The 15743-nt window shown below is 41.2% G+C and overlaps 2 non-coding genes across 2 annotated transcripts; both read right to left on the reverse strand.

The window, feature by feature from the left end:
* Positions 1–4925: 4925 nt before the first annotated feature.
* On the reverse strand, positions 4926–5007 carry trnas-aga (transfer RNA serine (anticodon AGA)). Its single transcript has one exon. It is a non-coding gene; the product is annotated as a tRNA-Ser (tRNA).
* A 1452-nt stretch (positions 5008–6459) lies between these two features.
* Positions 6460–6533, reverse strand: trnai-aau (transfer RNA isoleucine (anticodon AAU)). Its single transcript has one exon. It is a non-coding gene; the product is annotated as a tRNA-Ile (tRNA).
* Between the last annotated feature and the right edge of the window lie 9210 nt (positions 6534–15743).

Here is a 15743-nt window from a genome sequence, read left to right on the forward strand (position 1 = left end):
ACATGCACGACTTTAAAAGCTAGCAAGACAGGTTTCGATTCACATTAGCTGGCGAGCCTTGTTAAAAAAAACAATGACAATGTAACATGCCACTGTTTGTTCATGAACAAAGTTATACTGAGACTTCCTTAGATACGCGATTAAAAAATAAATAAAAATTTGAATCTCCTGCGGAACACATTCCATAAGAATCAGTGGTTCTACAACATATATCGCCTTTAAAGGTGGCTTCTCAAAACGCTTTACGGGATAAAAACAACCAGAACAGCAGCGACAACAATATTGTATTTCATTGCACTTTGAAAATTGCATTTGAGCACGGTTTTTGACTTTCTTAAAATTGCATTTTGGGCGCGGACAGCACATACAAGGGTTAATGAACTGCGCCAAGAAATTTAAAATAGTTTTCTTTAGGTGTGAGGGTAGGAATGGACCGCAGCAGGCATAATCAGCAAACCAGGAAAACAAAGAACAGGACAGGTGAGATGTGTAGCCAGAAAGCGAGTGATCAGAAAAAGGAAATGGATTTGTCAACTGATTGTCCATAATATCGCTTACCTATTTTTTCGAAGAAATGTTTGTTAAAATAAAAGTCCAGCACCAGCTGGATTCGAACACACAACCTGCCAGTTGGTAGGCACGCACCTAGACCAGTAGGCTACAAGACAGCTCGCATGATCAGGCAGGCGAAACAGCCCTACACAGCCCTGCCGCAGTACACGGATATAATCATACCGTTATTAAATTCTTGAGATACGCGATTCCATATTATATTCCCTTTTAATCAAATTCTAAAAGTATGCTTGTTGACTCCGGTATCACGTTAGTTAAAGACTTCGAAGCTTACAATGTTTAGGGAGAAATGGAATACTGGTGTGTATTTTTTTCTTGAAAGTACCAAGACCAGCTATATACTGTATGTTTATGTTCCAAAATTAATATCGTTTATGGCCTTCACACGCGTTACAGTATGCTCCTATTCTTTTTATGCTCAGCTACTAAGATTTCCCTTCAGTGGTAAAATTCAATATCTACAACGAGCACAGTAAAGACGTTTACAGTAAGTCTTTCTACGACAGACCAATGGACCATGAGTGCCCCTGTCGGTCAACCAATCACGCACCGCGGTATCCCGTGTCATCATACCTGCGGTATCTGTACCGCGGTGTCTGTACCGCGCACTTTGAATGGCTGCATCTGTATGTTACACTTAGTTCACTGTTTTAAATAGATCTAATTAAGAAAGTTAAGTGTTAGCATAAACTATTAGCAATCAATAATATTAAATTTAGCACTGTAATAAGCTGTTGCACTTTCCCCCGCATCTTGTAAAAATATATTTTCATTGTTCAAATATACATTAAGTCTGACTATCATATAATAAGTTAAATACAAAACTAAAGAAAAAATAGGGTTAAATATAATTCAAAATATTTTGCTAACAATGTTAACTGTTTATGAATAATAAAATGTATTAACTAAGGAGTAGGATGGCTCAGTTGTTAGTATGTTTTTTTGTTTTGTTTCTTTTTCATAAATACAACAGTAGTACCTGATGTCTCAGTGGCTTTCAAAAATAAATTATGCATGCAAACCTGTGAACTAGAAAGATAACTAAGATATCCATCCATCTATAATGGTGGCGAAGTGGTTAGCATTGCTATCTTGCAGCACTGGGGTCCTAGGTTCAATTCCTGCCATCCTGTGTGTGAGGGGTTTACATGTTCTCTCTGGGTTAGATGGTTTTTCTCCATATGTGTGATATGACTCCCTCTCGCACTCCAAAACATACTGGTAAGTTAATTGGTTTATGGGAAAACTGGCCCTGGCGTGTGTGTGTTTGTGTCTGTCTGTCCTGTGATGGACTGGCGCTATGTCCAGGGTGTATTCTGCCTTGTGTCCGTTGCTTACTGGGATAGGCTCCAAATCCTCTGTACTGGATAAAGAGATTAGAAATGGATGGAAGTAAAGGCACTGTGTGGATGGAACTATACACAGTGTTAGAAACCCACGATGAAATGGCAGCATCTCACTGAGAATAAAATATTTTATAGTGCTGGCTTAAGGAAACAGCCTTTCCACCTCTCTTGCACATCAGTATCCATACCTAGTTATTTAAACAAATTGCCTCTAAGTATAAACATCTTAATATGCTGGCTCTGTGGATCCGCATCAGCTATGTTTGCCCATTCCTTCAATTCATGTGCATCCAACACACAGTTCAATGCCAGCAACTACACATAATCTAAAATACAATCCTTATTTCAGTATCTATGTAAACATATAGTCTGTTAACTTCATCATCTTCATCAAAAGTATGCCTAACCCCATTAGGAAGTGTTCTTGTTATAAGTGTATTCCTCAGCTTTCCCCAAATTATCTTCTTCTTGCCAACATCTCTAGTCTTTTATCCTGCAATAACTCAGCCAACACTTAAATCTCCAAAAGCTGCTTGTGTTAATTTCTTTAAATCACAAATATCATGTGTAAATACTGGCCATGTAATACTCTGCATTGTGGAATAATAGTTTATTTTAAAGGGAACTAGAGAAATCAAGAAAGGCTTTTTTTCTAGAATTAATAAATGCACATCCTGTTCACTGGGGAAATTAAATCCACACTGAGCAATCTTCAATATGTTCAGAATATGACAGCAAGAATCCTATCAGGGATGCATTACACCTGTTTTCAAGTCCTTGCACTGGTTACCTATCAGATTTCGAGTCAACTTCAAAATCCTTATCCTCCTTATATACTGTCCTACAACTGTTATTATTGATCACCGAATTATTGTACTTGACATGACTTCATTCAGCCTTTCCTGAACGTCTATGACAGGCAGAGAGAGTGCTGTTTCTGGTGCGATCTTTTGCAGCTGACATTTCACTGTTTTAAACGAACAAGAAATTAGATTGCTCATAAATCAGTTATTCTATATAAACACAGCGTAATTGCCCTCCGAAAATCCTCTTTTTCTTGTTCGTTTTAGAGACCTTGATCGAAACTGATTTTAGATGTCAGAAAGGATTTATTTTCTCTGTATTTCCTACATTGCTTTGTCGAGATTTTAACTTTATATCTAACTTTATATCTAGGCTCAGATTTCAACTATAAATCGTACAGTAATTAATAGCAGTAAATACTGATGTTTTGCGCCCTCTTACCACAAAAATATATGTTTTGTAGTTGGGATTAACTTTATTTCGTACGCGTAGCTACTCCGATTCGGACACCGAACAGTTAAAGATGGCGGCAAATCAGACACCCAGAGGGGGGGCGTCTTCTCGCCTCCATAACTAAAATGCCAAATAGGAGTGGCTTAAGCGACATACACAGTCGTGTAACTGACAGTTTGAGGTAGCCTATCGTGTAAATTTCGCTTTGTTGCTGATAGGTTAAGCTTTCGAAACTCTGCCCCAAAGTCATGTGACTGATTTTTCGCCCTGTTTCGTTGGTTAAACGCAATGATCACATGCACCACCATGGTAACTGGGATGTGTAGTTTTTAATTCCGTTTGAATTATAACTGTACGTACTGTCTTCATATTTGGCCAGGGCTTTAAAGAGAAGGCGCGCCAAAAAATTTCGGTGCCGTCGTCTCCGCTTTAAAGGTACCCCCGTGCTGGAAGAATTTGACCTCGGAACGTTTGCCCAGCGTAGTTATAGTGGACATAAAAACAAGAGTTCGCTGGCATTATATCCTAGAAGACACAGACCGGCACCAGACCGGTAAATGCTTGATGAACTAGGGATTGGACAGTTTCCAAGTGCTTGTACAATCGATGGAAATGTTCAAATAAATGTGCAAAAGAAATAAACAAAATAATCATTTATTTCTTTATCATATTGGCTAGCTAATGTCCTCTCTTTGCTAGTTAGTGGCTGTGTTTCTGCGTTGGGTAGCAACGGGTGACTGTTCTCAGGCGGAAGATGTAAACAGCTTAATTTTCGTGTTAAATAATTTTTAAAAATTAAAATTCATTCTATACAGCAATCACATATTTGGGTACCGTTTCATAAAACTTTCATGCTTAAAATGTTTAGGGAGAAATGGAAGACTGGTGTGAATTTTTTCTTTAAACTATCAAGACCAGCCATACACAGTACAGTTTATGTACATACAGTAATGTTTATGTTCCTAAATTAATATCGTTTATGACCTTCAGATGCGTTATGCTCCTCTTCTTTTTATGCTCAGCTACTAAAATTTCCCTTTAGTGGTAAAATTCCATATAAATATTCAAAACTAAGCGGATTGAAATGTGCACAGTAAAGATATTAGATGATTAAATCTTTTCACTACTAACCAATGCACCACGAGTGCCCCTGTCGGTCATTTTGGCCAACCAATCACTTACCGCGGTGCCCTACGGTGCCCTGCGGGTTGGTTACTGTACCAGGGGTTTTTACCGCTCATTTTGAATGGCTGCATCTGTAGGTTGTCTCTCGCAGTGTTCAGGAATTGCATTCCGAAACTGAGTCAGATCGAAAGTTGTAAGAAAAGCACCTATGGTGTCGGTTCTAACAGCTTTATTGATTCGATGTTAAAGGCCGGAAATGGGGCACAAGACACGCGACCGCAAAAAGCGTCGCCATCTGCTTCCAGCTGCAAAATGCAGTTTGCGGACGCTGAAGCATTTGAACTTGAACTTTATTGCCATATGTAACCGGTACTGGTACAATGGAATTCTTACTTACAGAAGGTCTCTCGATTGTAAAACAAGTGTAAAAAACAAGACAAAAACAAGACAAAGTGCAAACAGTGCATCAAGACAATGTACAAACAAACAATAGACAATGTGCAAGTAAACATGTAGACATTTCTTTCCAAGGCAGCGGGTACAAGCGATCTCGCGTTTTAAAACCACCAGGAAAAGCAGAAAGGCACTTGCTTGCGCCGACACACGACGACGTGAGGAGGACACCGTAGTCGGCAGGATTCGAACCTGCGCAGGGAGACCCCAATGGATTTCTAGTCCATCGCCTTAACCACTCGGCCACGACTACAGCAAGCGCTGTGGTTGCTGCGTTCTTGCTACAATCTCACATGGATCGCGAGGCGCCGGCGGAAACCTTTTTCAAAGTCGTTCTCCATTAAAAAAAAAACCTTTCCAAAATACAAGACTTGCAGACAGACACGCCTCAGAGGACTTAAGGGTGGCTTCATGTGGGAATGATAAAGTCTCCCCGTCCGGACAGGAAAATGGCACTTTGTTAGACACAAAGAAACAATCAACAACAGACAAATGTCCACAAGCATTTAAGAAGCCGCACCGTGTTCTTGCTACAATCTCACACGGATCGCGAGACGCCGGCGGAAATCTTTTTCAAAGTCGTTCTCCGTTAAAAAAAAAAAACCTTTCCAAAATACAAACCTTGCAGACAGTCACGCCTCAGAGGACTTAAGGGTTGCTTCATGTGGGAATGATAAAGTCTCCCCGTCCGGACAGGAAAATGGCACTTTGTTAGACACAAAAAAACAATCAACAACATACAAATGTCTACAAGCATTTTAGAAGCCGCACTTGAAATAGCTCTTATATTCGTGTTAGACGCTGGAATCGCCTTTTTATTGACGCTCTTACGAACGCCATGGAAAGCAAAACAAAGCAAAGCAGAGCAGAACAAAACGAACAAAATAAAACCCTCACGTGCTGCACTTGAATATAATGCCGTTACGTGCCGAAGCGGTATTGGACGTCATCCTAGCACTGCAACCCGGGGCGTACGGTATATGGGAACGAGCACACGTCACGAATCGTCTCTAATCACTCCCTGCACTGTAAGGCGCCTTGAAGCGTGCACCCTCAACATTCATCTTTGCGCATCTGTGAAAGGTAAACTCTTGAGCAAACTCTGAACCAGACGCTCAAACTCCAGCTAGGATTAGGGGTTGCATTCCCACGCTACTTGAACACTTTGTTTACGCTCAGTGCTGGATTTTGGGAACTTTAGGACGAGTGGGACTTTTCTCCTATCTGTCAATTCGTTTTGTTTTGGAGACTCTTGGCTGTCTGTGTTGTATAGTGCAGCGTGAAGAAAACGTTTTCGAAAACTGTGCCGGCTCAAAAGTTGTAAGAAATCCTCTCCAGCTCTTTTAAGTCTCTTCAGTTTTGTCATTTAAAGTGAAACTAGATGTATAACTGGAGCCTCACTTATGCAAATGGTGAGGCTCCAGTTCGACATCTAGTTTCACTTTATATGACAGAAGTACGTCAGACTGCGCCGGACTGGGGGATCATTTCCGGTTATTTTTACCATCTTAAACATTTGAAATCCTCCCCTAGGCAATTGTGACACTTCATCTTGGCTCCACCTAGGACACTCTTCAATCTTCCATCACTTCTCTCTTCTCCCGCAACACTCTCGTCTGTCGGCAGTATGTGGCGTCTTTGCATTACCACCAATCTCACCACAACAAGAAAGCAACGGGTTTTGACAAGAGAGGAGGAGACTGCCTGGCCCGAACGGGGATCGAACCCGCGACCTTGGCGTTATTAGCACCACGCTCTAACCAACTGAGCTAACAGGCCTCGTGCCTGCTGTTCTCTCTGTGCTGCAAAAAATGGAATTCAGGGAAGTTTCTTTTGTCCTTCTTTGAATAGAAAGCCCTGCGATTCAGTGTACGGGCTTTCTCGTGCTGTTTAATGGTTCTTGTAACCCAAATCCTACACTGGCCTGAAGTGCCCCCCCATTTCATAGCATTTTTCAGCTGATTTCAAATGTACCTAAAGGAGAAGCATTATTGAAGACCATCAATTACCAAGAGCTTTTGTCAAAGGTTTTGGTGGTCACTTTTAATGAGCACAGAGAGCTATGACCTCGGATTTACATCTCATCCAAAAGACGGCGCCTTTTTACCACACAGCGTCTCCGTCACTATACTGGGGCATTGGGACCCGCACAGACCTCAGGGTGAGCGTCCCACCGCTGGCTCCATTAACACCGCTTCCAGCTGTAAGCTTTGCTTTTCCCTGTAGGTCACCCTCATGCGGTTACTGACCTGGCTCACAGCTTCTAAGCTTCAGTGGGTTTTCAGTTGCGAGTTGAAAGGGGATGCAAGTGATGGAGCCGCTAACTGCAAAAGCCACTGCATTGGCCGGGAATCGAACCCGGGCCTCCCACGTGGCAGGTGAGAATTCTACAACTGAACCACCAATGCACACTGCAAGGGTCTCCAAAAAAGACGTTTTTTTACCACTCTGTGCTGGATGTTGGGTCCCAAGGGAACTTCTGGACGAGTGAGAATTTTCTGCTATCAAAATTTGGTTTCGGAGACTTTTGGCAGCCTACAGATGCAGCCATTCAAAATCCGCAGGCGATACCGCATTATTTTGCGGTACGCTGTACGCAGTCTACCGCAAGCTACCGGTAAATACCGCGAGTTACCGTAAATTCTCCTATAATACGACAAGCAAAATAATAGTATCCGGAATTTCCGCAAGGTGGAGCTAATAAAGCTCAACCTCTCATGTTTGAGCTGTGCCCATCAAAGTCTTTAACGAAGATATTACTAATAGTATTAATAATGAATGACCTTGGACAAGCTGTAAGTGTAAACTCAAAGTATTGCCCTGGTCAACATTTTTTTTTTCATTGACCATCTTTGTAAAAGTAACACCACAGCATTTCGCAATCACGCATTTGTTTCCAATCATGCAAAGTACAGTAATTTTTGAGAATCGATTCACCATGCCTTTCACATGCTCATAAAAGAGATTGATTTAGGAACATAAACATATTACCATATGAAAACTGTAATGTATACAGTATGTATATGTATATTTAATGTCTTAACTGTGCCCGTTTAAGTATTGAATATTCATATCTAATTTTACCACTGAAGGGAAATCTTAGTAGCTGAGCATAAAAAGAATAAGAGCATACTGCAACGCGTGTGAAGGCCATAAACGATATTAATTTTGGAACATAAACATACAGTATATGGCTGGTCTCGGTACTTTAAAGCAAACATACACGAAACATGGTTTCATTATGACCAGAATCGGTCTTGAGATATTTTTAACTTGATTTACAGTATTTGAGAGGTATGTCTTAACACCGATACTACAGTGCTTAAGTACTGCTCACGTATATGTTTCTAGGTTTATATTATGCATTTCATACGGTCAAATTACTTTTGAGCAACTAATAAGAAGCGCGAAACGGTATGCGTTTTAGTTTCGTTTTGTGCTGGGACCCGTGGATTGATTAGAGATATCAAGTACATACAAGTCATTTTTTAAATGTTGTAGTTCGTCTTGAAAAAATGTTACGAGTACATCATCCATCAACAATTACACAGGTTCTGTTTTCATATTGCGGATTTTGGTTACGTAATATTATTTTCTAGATTTCACGTTGTGAATATATGATTTGGGCAAACAGAGCCGCAAAGAAGTACATTATGGGTTGTTGTTGTTTTTTTTGCAGTTTTATCTAGAACAAGCGATGCTTAAACATTTGTCTGATTCTTGTGAAACTATCCACACGACAGTTACCGTACCTAGGAGTTGACTTCAGTGATGTCACTGATGGGATGTTTCTAAAAATCCATCCTCTGTAAAACGTCTTCTCTAGTTGTCCTGCATATGTATTCGCTAATGAAGCTGTGTGTTCTGAGCCTGGATCTCTACATTTCTGTATGAACCAGCTTAGAGGGCTAAAGACAGCTTGTGTTTAAATTGAGTGTAAGGCAATTTATGCTTCTAAAGTCATGGTCAGCATTTATTATTGTACTGTGCTGTAAACTTGTTCTGTGCCTAGTCACATTATTTTATAGCGTTTTTATAGTGTTATCAAATCCGGTGGCGCTGTGTGTTAGTTTCCTGACTCCCATGTCACATGGTCTGTGATTGAAACCTGTGAAACCGGTTTAATTCGTCACAGCCAGCACTCCGGCAGAGAGGGGGTTGTACTCGTAAAGTAGAAGCAGGCGAGATTTCCAGCGAAAGACACCTCCCCCCCACACTCATACGATTCGCATTGTAATTACACATTGTAATTGTATTACACATTGTACACATGCTTAAAAGAGAAGAGAGAAAACGCAAGCCTTCTTCAGGTGTGAGGGTCTTCTGCTCAGAATGAAATGCTAAAATGTAATGTAGGCTCTGAATGGGTTCAATTATGATTTGGGCTTGATTAAGGTCGCTGCCTTTCATCTAAAACCGTACTTGAATCCTTCGAAACTAAAAATCAGTGTTTGTGAGTTCTAAATAAAGAGGTATCCAGGTAACAGTGAAACGGGCGGACAGTCTGGGGAGATCGCCCGTTTTCCATGTAAATAGTTCCCTGGTTCCGCACCCCTTGGTGTTTCTCTCGCTCTCTCTCGGGTCACCTGATCATTAGCTCGAAAGATTTCAGTGCTTTGTGTATATTCTAATGGTAGTGGGGGCAGGGTGTGTGGGAACAGGTTTGGTTGAAATTGCATTGGAGATCTATGTTCTTCACACCTGAAACATTTTCTCTGAAAGCATTTTCTTCGCAGTTTAACCGATCTTGTTACAGCATGTTACAGTTTACTATTATTAACCATATTAATTTTAAGTGCTTAATGCCATTTTTTGACCAGGCACGAATATTCTTAAGTCCATATCTTCGCAAGTGAATCAGTGCGAATTGCAATACTAATTAAATTAAAACTACTAACTACTAACTAATACTAATTAAAACAAACCAGAAACGTGTTGTTCTGTTTAATGACATTACAACTGGAAAGATTACAGATTTTAATCGTCTTTAATTTTGTTACGTTATACATTTTAGAAACGTTTCATCCATACAAACACCACAAAACTATTGTCGATTGTATTTCTGAATAGTATGTTACACTTAGTTCACTGTTTTAAATACATCTAATTAAGAAAGTTAGGTGTTAGCATAAACTATTAGCAATCAATAATATTAAATTTAGCACTGTAATAAGCTGTTGCACTTTCCCCCGCATCTTGTAAAAATATATTTTCATTGTTCAAATATACATTAAGTCTGACTATCATATAATAAGTTAAATACAAAACTAAAGAAAAAATAGGGTTAAATATAATTCAAAATATTTTGCTAACAATGTTAACTGTTTATGAATAATAAAATGTATTAACTAAGGAGTAGGATGGCACAGTTGTTAGTATGTTTTTTGTTTTGTTTCTTTTTCATAAATACAACAGTAGTACCTGATGTCTCAGTGGCTTTCAAAAGTAAATCATGCATGCAAACCTGTGAACTAGAAAGATAACTAAGATATCCATCCATTTATAATGGTGGCGAAATGGTTAGCATTGCTATCTTGCAGCACTGGGGTCCTAGGTTCAATTCCTGTCATCCTGTGTGTGTGGGGTTTACATGTTCTCTCTGGGTTACATGGTTTTTCTCCATATGTGTGATATGACTCCCTCTCGCACTCCAAAACATACTGGTAAGTTAATTGGTTTATGGGAAAACTGGCCCTGGTGTGTGTGTGTTTGTGTCTGTCTGTCCTGTGACGGACTGGCGCTATGTCCAGAGTGTATTCTGCCTTGTGTCCGTTGCTTACTGGGATAGGCTCCAAATCCTCTGTACTGGATAAAGAGATTAGAAATGGATGGAAGTAAAGGCACTGTGTGGATGGAACTATACAAAGTGTTAGAAACCCACGATGAAATGGCAGCATCTCACTGAGAATAAAATATTTTATAGTGCTGGCTTAAGGAAACAGCCTTTCCACCTCTCTTGCACATCAGTATCCATACCTAGTTATTTAAACAAATTGCCTCTAAGTATAAACATCTTAATATGCTGGGTCTGTGGATCCGCATCAGCTATGTTTGCCCATTCCTTCAATTCATGTGCATCCAACACACAGTTCAATGCCAGCAACTACACATAATCTAAAATACAATCCTTATTTCAGTATCTATGTAAACATATAGTCTGTTAACTTCATCATCTTCATCAAAAGTATGCCTAACCCCATTAGGAAGTGTTCTTGTTATAAGTGTATTCCTCAGCTTTCCCCAAATTATCTTCTTCTTGCCAACATCTCTAGTCTTTTATCCTGCAATAACTCAGCCAACACTTAAATCTCCAAAAGCTGCTTGTGTTAATTTCTTTAAATCACAAATATCATGTGTAAATACTGGCCATGTAATACTCTGCATTGTGGAATAATAGTTTATTTTAAAGGGAACTAGAGAAATCAAGAAAGGCTTTTTTTCTAGAATTTATAAATGCACATCCTGTTCACTGGGGAAATTAAATCCACACTGAGCAATCTTCAATATGTTCAGAATATGACAGCAAGAATCCTATCAGGGATGCATTACACCTGTTTTCAAGTCCTTGCACTGGTTACCTATCAGATTTCGAGTCAACTTCAAAATCCTTATCCTCCTTATATACTGTCCTACAACTGTTATTATTGATCACCGAATTATTGTACTTGACATGACTTCAATCAGCCTTTCCTGAACGTCTATGACAGGCAGAGAGAGTGCTGTTTCTGGTGCGATCTTTTGCAGCCTACATTTCACTGTTTTAAACGAACAAGAAATTAGATTGCTCATAAATCAGTTATTCTATATAAACACAGCGTAATTGCCCTCCGAAAATCCTCTTTTTCTTGTTCGTTTTAGAGACCTTGATCGAAACTGATTTTAGATGTCAGAAAGGATTTATTTTCTCTGTATTTCCTACATTGCTTTGTCGAGATTTTAACTTTATATCTAACTTTATATCTAGGCTCAGATTTCAACTATAAATCGTACAGTAATTAATAGCAGTAAATACTGATGTTTTGCACCCTCTTACCACAAAAATATATGTTTTGTAGTTGGGATTAACTTTATTTCGTACGCGTAGCTACTCCGATTCGGACACCGAACAGTTAAAGATGGCGGCAAATCAGACACCCAGAGAGGGGGGGGGGGGGCGTCTTCTCGCCTCCATAACTAAAATGCCAAATAGGAGTGGCTTAAGCGACATACACAGTCGTGTAACTGACAGTTTGAGGTAGTCTATCGTGTAAATTTCGCTTTGTTGCTGATAGGTTAAGCTTTCGAAACTCTGCCCCAAAGTCATGTGACTGATTTTTCGCCCTGTTTCGTTGGTTAAACGCAATGATCACAAGCACCACCGTGGTAACTGGGATGTGTAGTTTTTAATTCCGTTTGAATTATAACTGTACGTACTGTCTTCATATTTGGCCAGGGCTTTAAAGAGAAGGCGCGCCAAAAAAATTCGGTGCCGTCGTCTCCGCATTAAAGGTACCCCCGTGCTGGAAGAATTTGACCTCGGAACGTTTGCCCAGCGTAGTTATAGTGGACATAAAAACAAGAGTTCGCTGGCATTATATCCTAGAAGACACAGACCGGCACCAGACCGGTAAATGCTTGATGAACTAGGGATTGGACAGTTTCCAAGTGCTTGTACAATCGATGGAAATGTTCAAATAAATGTGCAAAAGAAATAAACAAAATAATTATTTATTTCTTTATCATATTGGCTAGCTAATGTCCTCTCTTTGCTAGTTAGTGGCTGTGTTTCTGCGTTGGGTAGCAACGGGTGACTGTTCTCAGGCGGAAGATGTAAACAGCTTAATTTTCGTGTTAAATAATTTTTAAAAATTAAAATTCATTCTATACAGCAATCACATATTTGGGTACCGTTTCATAAAAATTTCATGCTTAAAATGTTTAGGGAGAAATGGAAGACTGGTGTGTATTTTTTCTTTAAACTATTGTAGTGGCAATGCTTGTTAATAAGACAGAATTAAGTGTTGGTATGCTCCTAAAGGAGGCCCCATCTCACCCTCCATCTCTGTGGTGCAGCCACAGAGAAAGAATTCATGCAAGCTGATTTAAGATTTTTTCTTTTGATAAGAAGCAAGCTCCCAGACGGGGATGCAATTAGCTAAGCCTGGCTATCATGATCAATGGTCATCCACTGGCGCCTATCTGTCTAGGGAGTGCCGAATGGACATCTGGACTGCATTTCTAAGTGTCAAGAGTAAGTGACTTATATCTCACCTTGACCAACCAATCAGGGACTGGCAGGGCGTGGTAATACCACGTGGGTCTCCAATGCCCGCCAAACTCTCAACCAATCAGCACACATCTGGGTCTTGATCAAAAAGGGAGCGCAAGCTCAGTTCTGGGCTCTCCTTGGCCATTTTCACGCATCCTCAGAGACAATCACGTGACAACTGCTGTTGTCTGCAAAAGGACTTGGACTTTGTTCTAAGCGCGAGGCCGAGGATCCCGTACGTATTCAGAATTCTACCAACGTGAATGCTCCGCTTGATCAACGGCAGCCTACAGTTGGACCCTCGTCGACAACCTGAATAGCTTATTCAGAAGCAGCGCTGGACCGGGAACGAACCAGCTTCTTCCCAGGCAAAAGAGTGACTTGTGAGGACTCGCGGTCACACTCTGTGCATAGAGACTTTCTACTAGCCAGCCGGACTGCTGGTAGATCCCCTCGGAGCAACGACTGCCCTGCGCGCCGCAGTCAGATTCCTCCGGCCTTCCTACTCCGAGCTGCACCTCGACTGGTTGGCCGGTAGCCAGAGGACGCCGACACAACGCCCATTGGACAACCGCTGCAACAGAGCCTGTCAGCTGGTTTGGTGTTCGTGCCGGGAAATTCCAAATCCAAACACAGTGGATAAGTAAACCCCATGTTCTACATTGCGTCTCGAGAATTTAATTGTACCTCAACACAAGTTGTTATCAATTTAATTCATGAGTAATGTATTTACTTCCGAGTTTAGAGTAACAGTGGGTAATAACACTGATTAGCGATTTGGTAACCGAACGATATATATTGACATATATTCTCTGTTGTGTATCTCTTTGTGTTTGCATCTCTTCAAGATTATATACCTTGTATATTGATAACCCTCACAGTAAGGTCTGCCGCTCGTATCCAGGCAGACTAGTATATGTTTGGTGCACAGTTTATATTAATAAATGTATCTCGTGTATTGAACCCGTGTGTGTGCGTTGTTAGTTGTTCTGACGATTGATTTTCTAAAAGCCCCAACGAACAACCTCGTGATTACTGCTACAATTGATAATTGTCTCAGTAAACCCATCAAACCACTACATTTAATGGCGTCCCTGGGTGGGCGAGTTTAGAATGAAATGAGAATCAATCGCACAGAATAACTGATATTGCTGTGAGTTCAAGTTCAGCACAGCACCGCGGCTTCTATACGCGAATACCGGGTGTGCTGATAACTGCGTAAAGAAATCCCCCTGTTTTCTAGCGTTTAGTGTAACGTGTACTGATTGGAAATCCATCTGCTCGGGTGTTTAGATTCCATACTGTATTTTGGTAAAAGAAAAAAAAGTAATACTCTTAAAGTTTCTCTGACGTAATGACAATGGCTGCTAAAATGTCTGAAGTGGAGTCGCTTATAAGTACTATTTCTAGCGACGACAATCCTGGTTACTGGAGCGGTATCGAAAAGTTGAACTTTGATGATATTGAGAAGCTGCAAGTAGATTTAGTAGCTAAGGTAGCGAACCAGCTTAACACAGGAGGGTCCGTGAACGCAGTTCAGGTCCTATCGAGTTTCGCCTTAAATCTAGCTAAACAGCTGGAACTGTCTTTGTCCGAGCTGACAAAGTTTCAAAAGCTTCAGGGAAAGCTAGAAAGATATAAGGCGGAGCGAGTTGAGTTGTTGGATATAATCAGAGAAAAGAGAGTGAAAAATGAGGAAAGTGAAGACAGACTCAGGGAAGTTTTAGGTAAATTAGATGACCTGTCTGCTAGAGAAACTGCGGCTGAGGTAGCTAGGAGAGACCTGGAAGCGAGCTTGAAAGAAAAAGAAAAAGAAATTGAGCGTTTAAATGAGCTCAGCCAGGAAAGGCAAAAGGAGTTAGATGCTGCCGTACTGGAAGCAAAACAGGCTAGATCCCACTTGCATGCCAGCCCACCTAGCAGCCCGGAGCGCTCACCCAGCGCGCCGGGAGGAGGTTTCTCCCGGCCAGGGTCTGTGGTCGGATCGGCATGGGGGAGATCGCCGAGTCCTGCGCGAGACGCAAGGGCGATGCAATTCAGGCATAGACCCCCTGCTCCTGATCACGGCCGTCCCCCTGCCCGTGGAGAAACCGTAAAAATTAACCTCCACTCCCTGAGGCAGTTAGCCAAAGATGTAGAAAGGTTTGACCCGTCAGTGTCAGGGAATAATGTGGAAACCTACATCGATGAGCTGAGACATACTTTGCAGTTTATGCCCGGAGCGTCCGAACAGGAAAAGGCTATGTTAGTAAGGAAAACTACTAGCCGAGCGGTCCACGAGTGGATGTCTAGACAAGGACCGGAGGTCTGTAATAGCTTTGAGGAGCTGTGTCAGGCAATGATCGGAGAATTTTCGGCTTTTATCGATCCCATAGCTGCCGTGGCCGCTGCGCACCATATTAAGCACGAAAAAGCTGAAGCCCCTCGCGACTATTATGAGAGGCTTAGGCGCACTTATTTTGCAGGGCGGAATGAAGAGGGTTGCGAAGAGAACGTGAATTTCAAAGGTTTATTCATTGCTAATCTGCATCCCTCAATCAGGAAAATGATTGTGATGCACACTGATGCAAAAGCGATGAAAATGGCTGACATTAGAAGGTTGGCTCAAAAAGCCTGGGGAGCTGAAGTCTCTGCTTCCTCAGAGCGAAAACCTGCTAAAACGGCCGTGTTCGCCACTAAAGCCAGCAGGGTTGACGACTCGCCTCAGCTCGAGGGAGCTGAGGTTCCTGAGCCCGCTAAGC

The sequence above is a fragment of the Atractosteus spatula genome, unplaced genomic scaffold (genome assembly GCF_055471065.1).
Source record: "Atractosteus spatula isolate fAtrSpa1 unplaced genomic scaffold, fAtrSpa1.hap1 Scaffold_4, whole genome shotgun sequence".
Lineage (NCBI taxonomy): Eukaryota > Metazoa > Chordata > Actinopteri > Semionotiformes > Lepisosteidae > Atractosteus > Atractosteus spatula.